We start from the raw sequence: 14,647 nt of genomic DNA, 5'->3' as shown, positions 1-14,647 counted from the left end.
TAACGCGTCTGTTATACGCGAGAATTGATTGCGAAATTAATTTTGATTTAATTCTAAGCTATGGAAGAAATGAATGTAATAAATGACTGACGCGGAGGCAACATCAAACATGATTCTTGATTCAGTTTGATTCGAATCAAATGTGATTAGTTGCCATTATTTGATTGTGATATTTCTGTGCGATGCCGTATATGTTTGATATGAATTATTGTTAAAATCTTTTTCCGCAATTTCGTGGTAATATCCTCCACACGCGCATCAAACACTGTTTCCTTGTCAGGCAATTTTCCAAATTTTCAATTTTGAGAATTCACCGCAACAGACTACTACGTCTCTTCAATCTACATTAATGCTAATCTAATCAACGCTGGCTACATACAAAAGTCGGCGCCGACTATAAAATATTCATCATTTCAAACTACACTCGTTAAGAGGATAAAACATTTACCAAAACGAAGTCACTTTACCAGAATTACGTGGCCGGGAAGGTTCGCAGAGGAAACAGAAAAACAGAAAACGCTGCAGACTAGGAAAAACACGTAAGAATGTCATCACAGGGGGATAGGCCCGTGTCTGCACCTACACTTCGTTATCAGGTTGATGCACATCCCACCTAACTAAATTCAGACGAAATCGCGAAAATCCCTCTTTGCACCAGCGGCTGCGCCTCACTGAATCGAATTATGAAGGACCGAGGACCAACACCCTCCTCGACCGTGAATTTCACTTCCGTCCATGTAGGGCCACAATAAAACGGACATTTGATGGACTGTGGAATGGCGAGAGGACAGAGAATGAAAAAACGCCTACCTACGTGTACTGGGGGTTTCTGGGAGTTTCAAGTGAATTACCTAAGGGGTGGTAAGAAATGAAAAAAGGAGAAGTTACTTGGAATTTCACTGCGTCTTTCGCTAGAATATCTCTAAAAGTGAAAGATTCCGATGATTATCAGTCGAAAAAATTCGACGCTAAGAATTTAATTCGACGAAAGCAAAGGCAATTTTGAAGTTTTGAAAATGGCTCCATTTTCGAAGGAGACACGTAAACCATGCGACGCACCATTGGAAGCTATTTAAATTCCCTCTAATGAAGTTTTATCTTCTGTTGCTTTAACGTTACGATCTGGCCAAATTGTGACAAACACCTTGTATAAACGACTGATATCAGATTTTCTGCGCTAACAGTTAACTCACTGAAGCTGATCTTGTTTCTCTTTATTTGTTTCAGGTAAGTGGAAAATAAATGGCAAACCCTTTTATCTTCGTCCTGTTTCCATTGTCGATGTAAGTAGAAAAATGGAAATTACCATTATAATTGTATAGCATAATTTCTATGTAATTATCATCATCGCTTAAATTGTTGTATCCAATATCATCCGTAGCCAATTAACTTCCAATGTTAAAACACTTTATACACCCACATAAACGTACATGCACTTAAACAAAACGGAGAAAGAGTAAAAAAATAAACGAAAAAACATGTTAGTGGCCTCGTCACTAGAACCACGCAGACAAAACGCGCGCGAGCACAAAGGTAAAGGGGTGCGGAGGTGAGGAAGAGCGACTATGAAATTACGGGGTAGGTAAATGAAACTGTTGCAGAGTCTCATGCATGCAGCTGCCGCCGGTAGCAGTCCAACCTGACTGAACAGTGCAACACCAGCGCCAGTGAGAGGGCGATACTTTTATTTTTATTTGCCTTTCGCTTTATTTTCGCTTTAATTTCTCCCTTTTCGTCGCGGCACGGCGCTTGCTAATGGGGATGCCGGTGGGCGTGGGGTAGAACAAGGACGCTGCACGGAGCAGATAGGAACTGCAGAAGCAACCGGCCGTGCCTTCCTCTTTCTTCAAGCTAGCCGGCGACTCCTACTAAATCCTCAACGAAACTGCAATTCTTCTTCCGATGCCGATAAAATTAATTATCCTGTCCGCTCCGCTTCTATTCCACTTACCTCCCTTTCGTCGCGAGCAGAGGTGAATTCTCGGTTAGTTTTAGGGTAGAATCGTAAATTCTGAATGTTAGGATTCGAAAATTCTTGATTGGTAACTTGATTGTATGTAAGGTGAGATGGGAAATGGAGAATTCTGTGCGTGAATGTTTCTTGCATTTTAATTCATTGGAATACTAATTCTTTCGCTAAACGTTCATGCGTATTGTGTTTTCCTCAACGCAAATTATTGTACCATTCTTCAAGGGCATTTTTTCAAAGTTTGCAGTTCCCGTATCGTTCGTTTTGATTTCTTTGTTACGAACTCTACACTTTACTTATTGATAGCCCCAAATTTAGATGTTAATAAAAGGTGACTACATTACCATATTAATTTACAATAATTTCATAGTACCTTTTCTCAGGGCATATTCTTCTATAATAAGTATAATAATCTTCTTCTTTATTGAATATTAACTAACCGGTCTTACTTCTACACCAAAGTGAAAAGAATGAACTTATGGGATCGAAAGAAGTTAAGGATGTCATTAGAATTTCACAAAGGAAGATCAAGAAGCAGCGATATCAAAGAAGATGTCAATTTTCCTTTTTTCTTTCTTCAACATATAACATTGTACCACATGTACCTTTTATGTCAGGTGTAATCTAAATAATTATTATATGTGGTCATTGAAAATGTTGTGGCGTCATATTAAACAGGATGCTTGATTTATCTAAATTAAACTGTTGATTGTTGGTTCGATCGGTGAATTTGTACGGGTAAATCGCGTTCGCCTACATATCGATATCTCGACATGACCTATATCCAAAGCAAATATGCAGGAATATTACAGAAGTGGGTGCTGCTGGGAAGCTTTTATGTGCACCAGCGTAATGCACCGTAATCTACGATCTGCTGTGTTAGCGTTCAAAATGTTCAATCGAAAATGAACCGACTGTGACGTATATTAATTACATTCACCGGTATATGAAGTCGATTATATGAATTATTACTTGGAAATCTATCAAAGATAAAGTTGTTCTTCTTATTCTTAATTAAAAAATAACTCTGCCCTTTACATAAAATGTTATAGTGTACAATCTTATAATATAATCGTAATTCTTCAGTTTCATGGATGACGGTAATGACGTCACTTTTCCTTCTCACGTCTGTAATATTGCGCGGTTATGCAAATATACAAGGAGATTAATTATACAGTAAAACGTTGGAGATCAAGATTACACGCTAATGATATAGTTAGCTTGGACTGTGTCTACAAATTAAAGAAATATTTATTTTAAGCGGAGCTAGATTGTGCCGTATAAATTAGAAAAATTTCGAATGAATTAATTCGTGATTTTCGAGTTCTGTTATTGTCGCATCAAATAAGTGATACCTACATATCCCGAGGCATACTATCGCAACGACGTTTCACGTTTCGAATCGAGATTCCGTGTCATGGATATACGATTTAACGCGTAGACCAAGAAGAAATTTCGGGTATCGGTTCGATGCAGCGATGTTTGTTGGCCGGGAACCTACAACGATTTCCACTTACTTCTTTCGGGAACTTCGGGGTAGAGATAGGGATGTCTTGTTTTTTCTTGAACCAAGAGTCTACTTCTCGGTGGAGCCGCGTGCCGCTTTCCCTTTGCATTCCACCTTCGTCTTGGCTCGGCCGAGTATCCCCGAATTGCGAGACTAGAAGGTATCGCGGAAACAGCGTCAAGGCGGCGGCGCGTCCGGCCGCTTCCGTCTCACTCGCGCGCGCTCGCGACCTCGTTTTCTCTCGCGCTTTCTCTATCTCGGGGTGGTATCGCGCCCCCACCGACACCCCCTTTTGCACTCTCCGTCTCGGTAGCCCCGCTCGTGCCGTCAGTTGAGTCCAGAGGACTTCGCGATTCGCATTTCCGACCTTCGTTAAGCTTTCTCTGCCGCCAACGCGATTCATGCTCCATCGTGTTTATTCGTAACTTTGTAGCTTTCCATAATTTTATCCAATTCGTGATTTTATCGTTGATGGTACTTCGACATGGTTTGTTGAATTATTAAATGAATAATTGAGCTACGAGGATTTTAATAAAGATCTTTTAAAAGTGGACTCTGTTGACATTGTTGTATCTGATCTATTCGTACAAATGAGTGATGCTTCGATATGGTTTGTTTAATTGTTGAATGAATAATAGCTAAATCGATGGAGATGAACTTTGGTAAAGATAAGCATTAAAAGTGGATATCGTTGACCTTGTCCTGCATGATTCATCTCGTATAAATGAGTGACGCTTACTGAATGAATATTTACAAGAAGAATTCAGTAAAACTAACTTCTGAAAGTGAATCTTATTGATCTTATTGATTATCTCATTTGATGTCCTCGATACAAATGAGTGATTCACATTGAATAAATAGTTGAGAGAAGAATTTTGATAAAAGTAACATTTAAAAGTGGATTTTATTTGTTTCTATTTTAATATTAATGATTGTTATAACGGGTATATAGGTATAAGATATATGTACGTGTTGATTTTGGATGAAATTTCGTAGGAGTTGAGGAAAATCTTCAAGGTCGATAACACGATACCAAGTAAACACTACGCATCAAGTGTATCGTCTCGCCGCCATATTGACAGGCGAACACGTGAGTTCTCTCCTGCTTTTCCATCGTCCTTCACTTGGTTTTCCAAGCACTTTGCTCGATGTTATCGGAGCTCTTTATAGCTGGATCCTCGATATACACGATTTCGAAATATTTTTGGATCATCGAATAACGTCAAATCATCAGGAAGATATACAGTAACGTAATAGAATCGAAATTTAGAGATTAAATTAAAGAAAAATTCAGTAAAAATTGAACAAAGTTAAATTGAAAAGTTGGACAAATTCAATGGAAATTCAGTGAAATTTTAATTTAAAAGTTAAATGCCAAAATTAACGTTTCGTAATACGTAAACAAAATTTCCAATTGAAATAAACGAAAAGAAAATAATGTTTAAAATAAATATACCAGAGCTCTAAAAATATAAATCAATTCGAAAATAAAATCTCCAAAGTTATGAAGAATCAACAAACAATTATTCTAAGATTTTGAATATCGTATCACGTGATACGAACCTTGGCCTTGAAGGATTGCTCATTGGTTGACTGCAAGTTTCAAAGGTACAAAAGTTTAGCGAAACTAAGAGAAAGAGAGAGAGAGAGAGGGAGAGAGAGAGGGAAAGAGAGAGACAGAGAGACAGAGAGAGTTCAAAAGCCCTATACATAAACTAGCATCTGTATGATTGTAGGAGCGTCGTGGATATATTTCGAACTGTGTGTTGATCCTTCGATGGAAAGTGGTTCGTGATAAATGTGTCCTCGCTATCGAACGTAGACGGTGACCTTCGAAAAATCCGCCAAGATTTATGATTCGTCGAGTAAGAAAGTGACGGTGGAAATTTTGTTCCTTGAAAGCTTCCCTTCTCCAACGGAAAAAGCTTCTTTGTTACATTCTACATCTTCTATTTTCTGCATTAATGTGACGAAGTGTCTGCTGACAGTAATTTCCAGGTAAGAAAATTACGCTCCTGGCCGCCATTCTAACTGTAATTCTAGAAGATGAAATTCTGCGTTTTTCAATGATATTTCATATAATGATTTAATTGAAAACAGAAGAATTAGTGCCCGACATTATTTTAATTCCATTCTTGTCTCTTAAGAGACGTTTAATTCAAAGAATTATCTCGAAACATGTCGATTAGATTCAAATACTTAAAATTTTACACTATAGCTGTTTAAAGATTGCTGCTAAATAATGTCGTAATTATTTCTGTCATTTTGTTTTCAATATTCATTTCCATTTCTTTTTCCTTCTTTTTTCGTCTGGTACATTCTAAATAATCCGATAATAGAGCTCCATCATATTTAGACCAGTCTGTTCTATATTTGTAACAAATTGCAAAATCGAAGAACAAGAAATATGAAATATTACGAAGTTGATGGTATATGAAAACATTGCACCAACATATTTATAATTTTTATTATAGTAACGTAGGTGATTTAAGAGATTACGGGATTAGTATAGGCAAAATTAAAATATTATTTTAAATGAATTTTTAACTCTCACGGAGTGTATCTTCATAGTTTATAATAATATGTAATATATCCGTTTTAATATCTATTTTATAATACATGTAATTTGAGAAAGGAGAAAAATAGAAATGGTTTCCTCGTGTGGAAATGTAATATGTGTGAAGCAGATGGTTCCCGCGTGCGCAAGGTGTAACACGTGAGAATAACCCGTTTAATATATCTTTTTTCTTATTCTCTTTCATTTCAATATCTCATTGACTCGACGTGATTCGACATTAATTATTTCAATGTTATTAATGTATATCAAAAGATAACGAAAATAGAATTTGAAAGTTTAAATATAAATATTAAAGTAATAGTACCCAAATTAGTGATAAAACAAAATCACTTCAACTAAAGATAGAAATGAAAATGCTCGGTAAAAATTTTTGAAATCTGACATGTAAATAGATACTGTTAATATATCTCTTCGTGTAACTTAACTACTGATCACCAAAATGTTATGACACGCTGTTAAAAACCGTGAGAAGTAAGATCGGAACGTTTGAACATACAAGAGACTTAATAATTCAGTGCAGCCTACGTATTTTATAATAAAATTCTATTCACGAACATTTCAATACGGTGACAAGTAACTATCATTTCATATTTTGTAAATAGTTATGGAGATAAGCACGATATACGGTTCCGCATAGCTTCCCTCTAATTTTATTCGAGTATTAAGTATTAAGTATTCATTCTTCGAAAGGGTTTATTTTTACTTTATTCCTTCCAGAGGAAATTTCTTTTCCTTAGAGGAAAATAATGCATAAGAAAGAGTCTTTATTGGCGTTATCATGGAAATATCGATAACAGAAGTCTTACGGGATTCATCGAATTCCTTCTCTGGCATTCTGCAACTGAAATTAATTGTCAAACTTTGTTTCTGCGGTATGCTCCCTGGCATATTTATTTATTTTTTTTTTTTTTTTTAAATGTACCACTTTAATTCTGCATGATCATTTTTATTCGAAACAGAATGTTGAACGTATGTGATAGTGAACTTTTAACAGTAACGAATAGAACGAATCGCATTGATAGTTTCCTCTTGAAAATTGATCCGTTAACCATGCAATTCTCCAATATTTTTCGAATAGATAGTAATTTGAGCATAGTTATGGATTGAAACGTGTACGAAACGAATATATCTTTTTCGCAAATTTAATTTCGCGCCATAGAGTGATTTACGGCGATACATTGGCGCGTTAAATTGTACAAACATTGAGTACTCCTAAATTTGGTGTAATTTCGAACTGTAAGAGCTGTTAATAGGAATGCAAGATCCAATCACATATTAGCAATAAAGAAAACTTTCATATGATTATGTTGATATTTTCAATGTTATTAATAGCAGGATTGATCGAACATAATTTAATCTTTTTCTATGAACAGTATCTATTATACTTGAACACAAGTGAAACAAAAATATCTTAATGGAATTTAACGAATTAAGAGGAAACGTAATTGAAAGTTTCATGAAAACAATGTTTTGAAAACAGTCAGTTTTCCCAGATCGTCAATTAAAATGGTAAACGACATCAGCCACAAAAATGTTCTCCTCGATTCTCTTAAAATAAATCGCAATTCGTTGTCTCCTAAAAGCGTATAGAACAATCCGGGGAAAATCGAACCGCAACTATCTATCGGAAACTAACTCACGAAAAATTAGTTGAGCTATGAAACAGTAGTTTATTGAGACGGAGTTGGTATAAACTCGGATCGGGTGTTACCCGAATATGAACGAAAAATCGTGATAGAATCACTATACGAACGACGTTTGTTCCCTTTTTAATTTTCCCAACCGGTGATTCTCTTTCCCTCTTTCTCTCTCTCTCTCTCTCTCGCTCTCTCTTTCCCATGTTCTACGTCCCATTCTAGCTTTCCTGAAAGCTGCTGCGATCGACCAGTGGCCAATATTGGTGGACTGGGATGTAATAAACCCTCAGGCGTCACACAGATCATCTCTCTTGGCTAGCGTTATTGAGGCAATATTATATGACATAGCGTGTCTCTGCATACGCAACGTGTAAAATAGAAGGCAAACGTGTTATGAGAATCTTAACAGGCTACCTGTCGTTTGTTTCGATTACCAATTGGCAGCTTTAAGATCTAAACAGTTTCTTGGGGAATGGCCTATAAGACAAAATGGGCAGAGTAAATTGCGTTGGAGGTTTCAGTTCCACTCTTTCAATATATCATGAAATTTATAACATTCAGTATCGTGGAAGAATAATTTTACGAAATACTAATTGTCGCTCGCGATTTCGTCCGGAACTAAGTTTCCTCCTTTCTACCATCGATAATAAAAAATGATCGACTTTATTATCCTTGTAGTTAAAATTCGTGGCTCGTAACCAAAATACCAAACAGTCTGAAAAAGTTCTGACTTGGTTGATTTCTGGTGAGTTCACTGTTCAGTCATTCATCAGAGCGATCTCGTAAATTCGATAAGTCGTTGCACAAGCGGCGGCGGTACGTAATTCAGCGAGGAGGCCGGTACCAAAAATCAATCGAGACCGTCGTCTGAGGAGTTTCGAAGCGTACTGCTGCGTTCAGTGCTGCTGGAAGAGGGGGTTGATGGTGGAAGAGAGGAAGAGGGAAAGTCGAGTACTCTGACGGTACGCCTCGTCCCTTTCCAACTCGCGGGATTCCCGATAAAGCCGTCGAGCATTTGCTTCGAAGCCTGCAGTGTACTCAGCTAGTCCGACTTCCGGAAGTTTCGTCCCTGAAGTTTACCCTTTCGCTCTGAGAACCGAGGAACGTCGGAGGAATCTCCGAGAGGTCAAAGCTGTGCACGCAAGAGTTTGAGAAGCTGAATAGGCCGAGTTGGGAAAAAACATAAAAATACGGATAATTCGGACTGGACGTTGCCTTATAATCTCGTTAATCTAAATTCTACGGTAATCCTAATTAAGGATGACTGTCAAGAAAATACTTGCGAGGAGCGTGAGTCGTTAGATGGCTATTTTTGGCATTGTTATATTTTACAATACGTAGATTAATTTAATATCAAGCTTCAGTCAGTATGCAATAATTTCGATTACATTTTTTAATTTTAATTTGATTATGTACGATATACATATAATCGTTATCTGTTCCCGATAATACAGATTTCCGTGGAGATCTTCGATCTTAATCAATATACTACGCCACGACAATATCATTTACGATAAATTGAAGATTATCCTTAACGGTTCAGTAGTTTGCAGGAAGTTTACGTCGTGCTAATAAACTTCTCAGTGTATCGAACAAACTCATGGCGTTTACTGGGACACTAATCCGACGAGATTTATAGCTCAAAAGGTTGTTAAAAGTTTCTTCGAAGTTATAATGTGCTGAACGAAAGGCCTGTAATTACGCGAGTATGCCATGATTAGGCCTCGATTTCTTCTACTTTTTCCAAATAAAAGGAACATTTCGTTCTATTGTCAATCATGAACTGCATTCAAATACGCTTGTCTCATGCAATTCCTGCTAAAATTCACATATAGTATAATAAACAAGAAGATTTATCATTATACAAATATATATGTAAAACGAATTGCTTTTGAACATACTAGTGTACTAAATTTTTAGTATACTAAATATATGTTTCTAATAAATATCTAATAATTTCCATGCACATTTTTAGATTAGCTTCAAATATCAATAAGATTAATATAATCATGACGATCGTGTCTCGTTAGAGTGCTAATGAAATTCTCAAATGTTTTATATGAAATATGGACATAAAAATTGCCTATGGTAAGAGCTTAAATATTTACATGAGCCAGCGTAGGTATATACATATATAGGGCCAACCTGAATCCATCGTGACGAATTTTCGACAATCGACCGTGAGCCGCGTAACTTGATAATCGGTCGTAAACATCGCCTTAACAACCGGTGGTAATGTCCAATACGTGTATCTGGTAGTTGACTTACGCATTACAGGCCGTAACACGGTACACGGTAATAATTCATCAGAATGAAATAGGCGTACGTGTTTAACGCGAGACGTTTATTACGCGGCATTTTTGCTCGACTCGCGTTCGTTTCTCCCGGAAACGGATATTCGTCTCTTCAGCGGAAAGTAAATCATCGCAACAATGTTTTATCGAACCGTTCGCGTGTCCCAACGAATCGTTTCCACCATATCCTTTTCGCTTTTATCGCTTTCGTTAACTTCCTTCAGTTCGAGTAGTTTCAATACAAGAATCTTTATTTATTCTTAATTCTTATTCTAATTAATTCTAATCCAAGTTTTATCAGCCTGAGTCAAGTTTCACTTCGAGTAGCCTGCTTTCAGGCGAATATCTCATGAAAAACGAAGCAAACTGGTTGTGCATGAATGCCAATGGGAAAGATACTTTGATCTTTATATCACTTGGTGGCTATGAGAAGATATTTCAATGTGATTTAGTTGAAACGATCTGTTACACGCACATTGTAATCGCAAGAAGATTTGTTGTGCTGCAAAGAGAGAGCATAACATGAAAAAAGAAGAAAAATGACAGATGTAGTTGGTACTGAGTGATTTCGTTCATCATCCTATTGGACGGAGACCTTTGACCCGCAGCGATCACGGAGAGAAATTACAAGCGGTGTAATTACTGGATGATGTATCGCCACGTTTAATAGGCATTCCCTTAGCTGTTTGATGATGTTCGTATCGCTGGACAGTTCTATCTGGCCTCTTCGAAACACGGGCCAATGTACTTGATTACGTCTAATCACATCGTTGTAATACCATCGTTGCCTTACCCCGTTTCGGGTAAGTTACGCATAGTATACGCAATAACGCATGTGTGCAAGTAGGAGGATGTTTGCACAGCTAAATGAGTAACATAGATTACCTGGAATTTCTATGAAAAGCCGAATAGGCGCTGACAATGAGCGAATGATGGAGACGTACCTACATGTATGAGAAATTATTATACATAATTTGTAGATTAATGTTCGCGAATCTTGTTATCATCTTTTTTATATATATTGTAATTGTATCGTTTAACGTATAGTCTCGCTCATAAGTATTATTATACAAATAGTTTGGACAATTTTTTACGTGGTTACCTTGCATCAGCGAAAAATCCTGATCGTTCGCTTGATCTGTTAAATTACGTTTAATGCAACAAATATGCAACAAACTGATTCGTCGAGCGTCAGTAGAATATAGAGCATGTACAATTATTATGATCGTTCAATTTCCCACGAACTATTATCCTACTTGGAATGGCCACGGGCTATTGTTACGAATGATACGTCGTGATGGGAGAAATACGTGGTATGATGCCTTGCTGACCATGTGTTATTTCGCGCAAATCAGTTTTGACGTAAACGCACTTTGTCACGTTTATCAACGCTTGATCGTATGAAGATTTATGCTAAATATCTTCTTGCTTAGTTTTACTCGGCTCTGCTTTCTTTTTTCTTAACACAGTTTTGCAAAGCATTTAACCATTTTCAAGTATATCGTACATTTCCTAGTTACAAGATTTTTATTCTTGTGATATAAATTTCAAATGTTAATAACATTCTAAAGAGAGTGAATGCATTCAATTTTAATAACATTCCAAAAATATCTGATAAAGCAAATGACGTAAACAATAACGAACAAAAAGATATTGCATAAAAATATCCATTTCGATTTTTTCAGTTGTTAAGATTCTATATTTCCAATAATTAGGTTACGTATAATACGAAAGCTGGAGTTTTAATGAGAAATCACATAACGAAAAGTAGCGATCATTTATTCTGAGATATTGATCAGAAATTATATCCTTTATCGGACTCACGTATTGTCCGAATGCAAACGAGCATCGAGACTCGTCATTTTCGAGCAGAAATTTCTGCGGGTCGCTCGATAAGGAACAAAGAGACTGTCAGAATTGTACGTGTCCAATCACCATCACTTCCTGCTGGAATTGATTATTAATTGCCGGCACGTGTGCTGCGTGCATCCATTCGAATCCCAGACGATGCGATGGTGCGAGGACATCGCGCGCGTTTCGGCGACTGATAAAGTTATGCCTGTCCATCGGCTACTAATTAGCGATTGATTGACTTCCCTCCTCTTTCCTTCCGCTAGGTATCGTCACTAAGACAATTCGAAGAACGATTATTCCCAACCTCTCTCGTTGACAAACGTTTCTATGGGTGATAGCAGGCGAATTTTAATAACTGCTTTATTTAAGCGTGAAGTAGTTCCAGAATACTTTATGGAAAATTAAAAATAAATGGTAGAACAAGAAATAACTTTTATGAAATAAAAACGGATACAGCAGAACGTAAGTTTAATTCTTAAATAGACACGTAAATAGGAAAATATATATACAGTATAGAAACTTAAGGAAATACAAACTTAAACACATTCTGATAATGTGTTTGTTTATTTAAAGCTACGGAATATTTCTCTGGAAGATAAAATTTCTTTATATCTTGAAAAAATCACTTTCTTTATACTTAAAATAGGTGAATTAACGAAATATAGTAATTACAAAATATGAAGCTCTTGCGAAGGATATTAATAATGCGATCTTATTAAACTTTATTTATTCACAACAAACTTACCCGTAAGATAATATTTAACTAGAACATTTGAATTCCTTCGTTAATATGTTCGATTGAAAATATGGAACACTTCGAATTTGAAATACGCTTGTACATTTTATGTATTTATGGGTATTTCAAGTGTTTCCGAAAGCGTATTAAATCAAATTGGTGATATTGTAAATTCATTAAACTTCCACGAATTTTTTGTTATGGCTTCTTTGGCATATCGTTTAAAATATTCCTTTATCATATTTGAAATAACTTTGATGTCGGAGCAAGTGGCATGTGTTACCGACAGCGAGCGATGTCTTTGACACATCATCAAAAATATAATTATTTCGTTAATAGCTTTTCGAGAACGTGAAAAATTTATGCGTCTCAATGGACGCGTAACTCATCAATTTGTGCTCGTTTAATGCACACGGAATATAATAATTATTTTTACCTTCATCGTCGAACTCGACTCACTCTTTGAATAGCGTTAAATCTTCCTAATTTTTCCCTTGATAAAACAGTAGTTCTGGAGTAATAAAAGAGTTAAAAAGCTAGAAAATTGTTCAATCAATTCACGAATAAAATTACTTTCTATTAATATATTTCATAAACTTTCTATCAATTTTGTTTTATTGTTTATGTATACGAAGTAGGAATATACGTATTGAACGTAAATATGTTAAAATGAAAATATTTTTGGAGTATACACGAGTCGTAAATTTTTGCTCAGTTCTGCTAATTATCTAGAGAATTACATTAGTAAAGTGTACTTTACGTAATCTACTCTATGTAATAAATTACAGAATATTTTCCTGTTAAAGTAGATAGGTACGTAAAGTGTGTAATTAGTAATTCAAAGTTTATTATCAACCTGCTTTTTATAATGAACTCATTAAGTTAAAATTATTATTATATTAATGCTGTTACATTATGATATACATAAATCACGGTTGACCGATAATTAGACCATAATTAGATTGGCTGCATGTTGATAATCAAAAATGCAAATAATAGACCTTGAAGAAAATTCATCTTGTTTATTTTACATAATATGAAGCTATTTATTTAACAAGATACTGTGTTAAAGTATTTTATAATTGGAAGATATCATTAATTAGGAAAAATACAATCTTTTGTACTTTCGTTTTATTCTAGTAAGCTGCATTCAGTTTTCTCTGCTTATATATATGTAATATATTTTATTTCCGATATTAATTTTCTACGTTCAAAATTTCTAATTTGTCATAATTGTCTTCGCTTCATTAATCAAAGGGTTCTAATACAATATTCTCGATACCCATTAATATCATGTTGGAAGTTTGACGTAATTAATTATCGTCATAATTTCGGAAACAATCAACAAGTCGTAATAATTGGTTGGCCGAGCGAGCAATTACTTCGCTCGGAGATTAGAAATCTGCGGTAAGAGATATCGAGCAGCAGTTAATAATTTATGTAGTCATGAAGGGTTGTGCTTCGCATTGCAACGTAGGTCACCAGTAAATTATTCGACGGTGCCATGACACGAATACTATTTAGTAGCCTGGAAATTCAAGTTACAGAAATTTCCTAGCCAAACAATACATTTACTTATCTCATTCAGTCAAAATAAAATATTTTTAATATTAATACGAATGAATATTTATATGAATAAATCTGTGTATGTAATTTTACATATTTTGTTCGAACTATATTAATTATATTAATTATAATTACTAGATTGCGTATATCTATACATTCAGATTTTTGTGGAAGTGATTGGAAAAATGGAATCCAGGTAGAAAATTGTTTTATCTACTAAACACAATGAATACTCTGCTATGGATGCTTTATATAATTTTCCATATTATATGCATTCTATGCACTTTGCATCTTCAAATTTCCCATAATTTTTTATTACATTTAAATTAATTATTTACGGTCATAGATTACACCATACAGTACAGTGAAAAACGATAAAAATAAAATCGATTACATTAGTCGATATCTGTGAGACAAAAAATCGAATACTATAGAAAGAGAAAAAAAAACAGATAATGATTAACTTCTACCAGTCTGGCAGTAGTAAAATAAAGCGAGTAGTATTG

The 14,647-nt window shown here is 35.4% G+C and overlaps 1 protein-coding gene across 5 annotated transcripts in view; it reads left to right on the top strand.

Annotated features, from left to right (window-relative positions):
• Window positions 1-14,647, top strand: part of LOC122573008 (teneurin-m) — a 653,565-nt gene that overhangs the window by 79,997 nt on the left and 558,921 nt on the right. For 2 of the 5 annotated variants that reach the window (XM_043738834.1, XM_043738832.1), the window contains exon 1: window positions 5,431-5,474. The exons of 1 other annotated variant lie outside the window; for it this stretch is intronic. The gene's annotated coding sequence lies outside the window, so the exon portion shown is untranslated. Of the gene's footprint in view, window positions 1-5,430; window positions 5,475-14,647 lie in introns of those variants that run through there. 2 more of the 5 variants (XM_043738835.1, XM_043738841.1) reach the window with 2 other exon arrangements.

Source organism: Bombus pyrosoma, linkage group LG11 (genome assembly GCF_014825855.1).
Source record: "Bombus pyrosoma isolate SC7728 linkage group LG11, ASM1482585v1, whole genome shotgun sequence".
NCBI lineage: Eukaryota > Metazoa > Arthropoda > Insecta > Hymenoptera > Apidae > Bombus > Bombus pyrosoma.
Note: the sequence above shows the minus strand (reverse complement) of the source record. Positions and strands in the feature narration are given on the sequence as shown.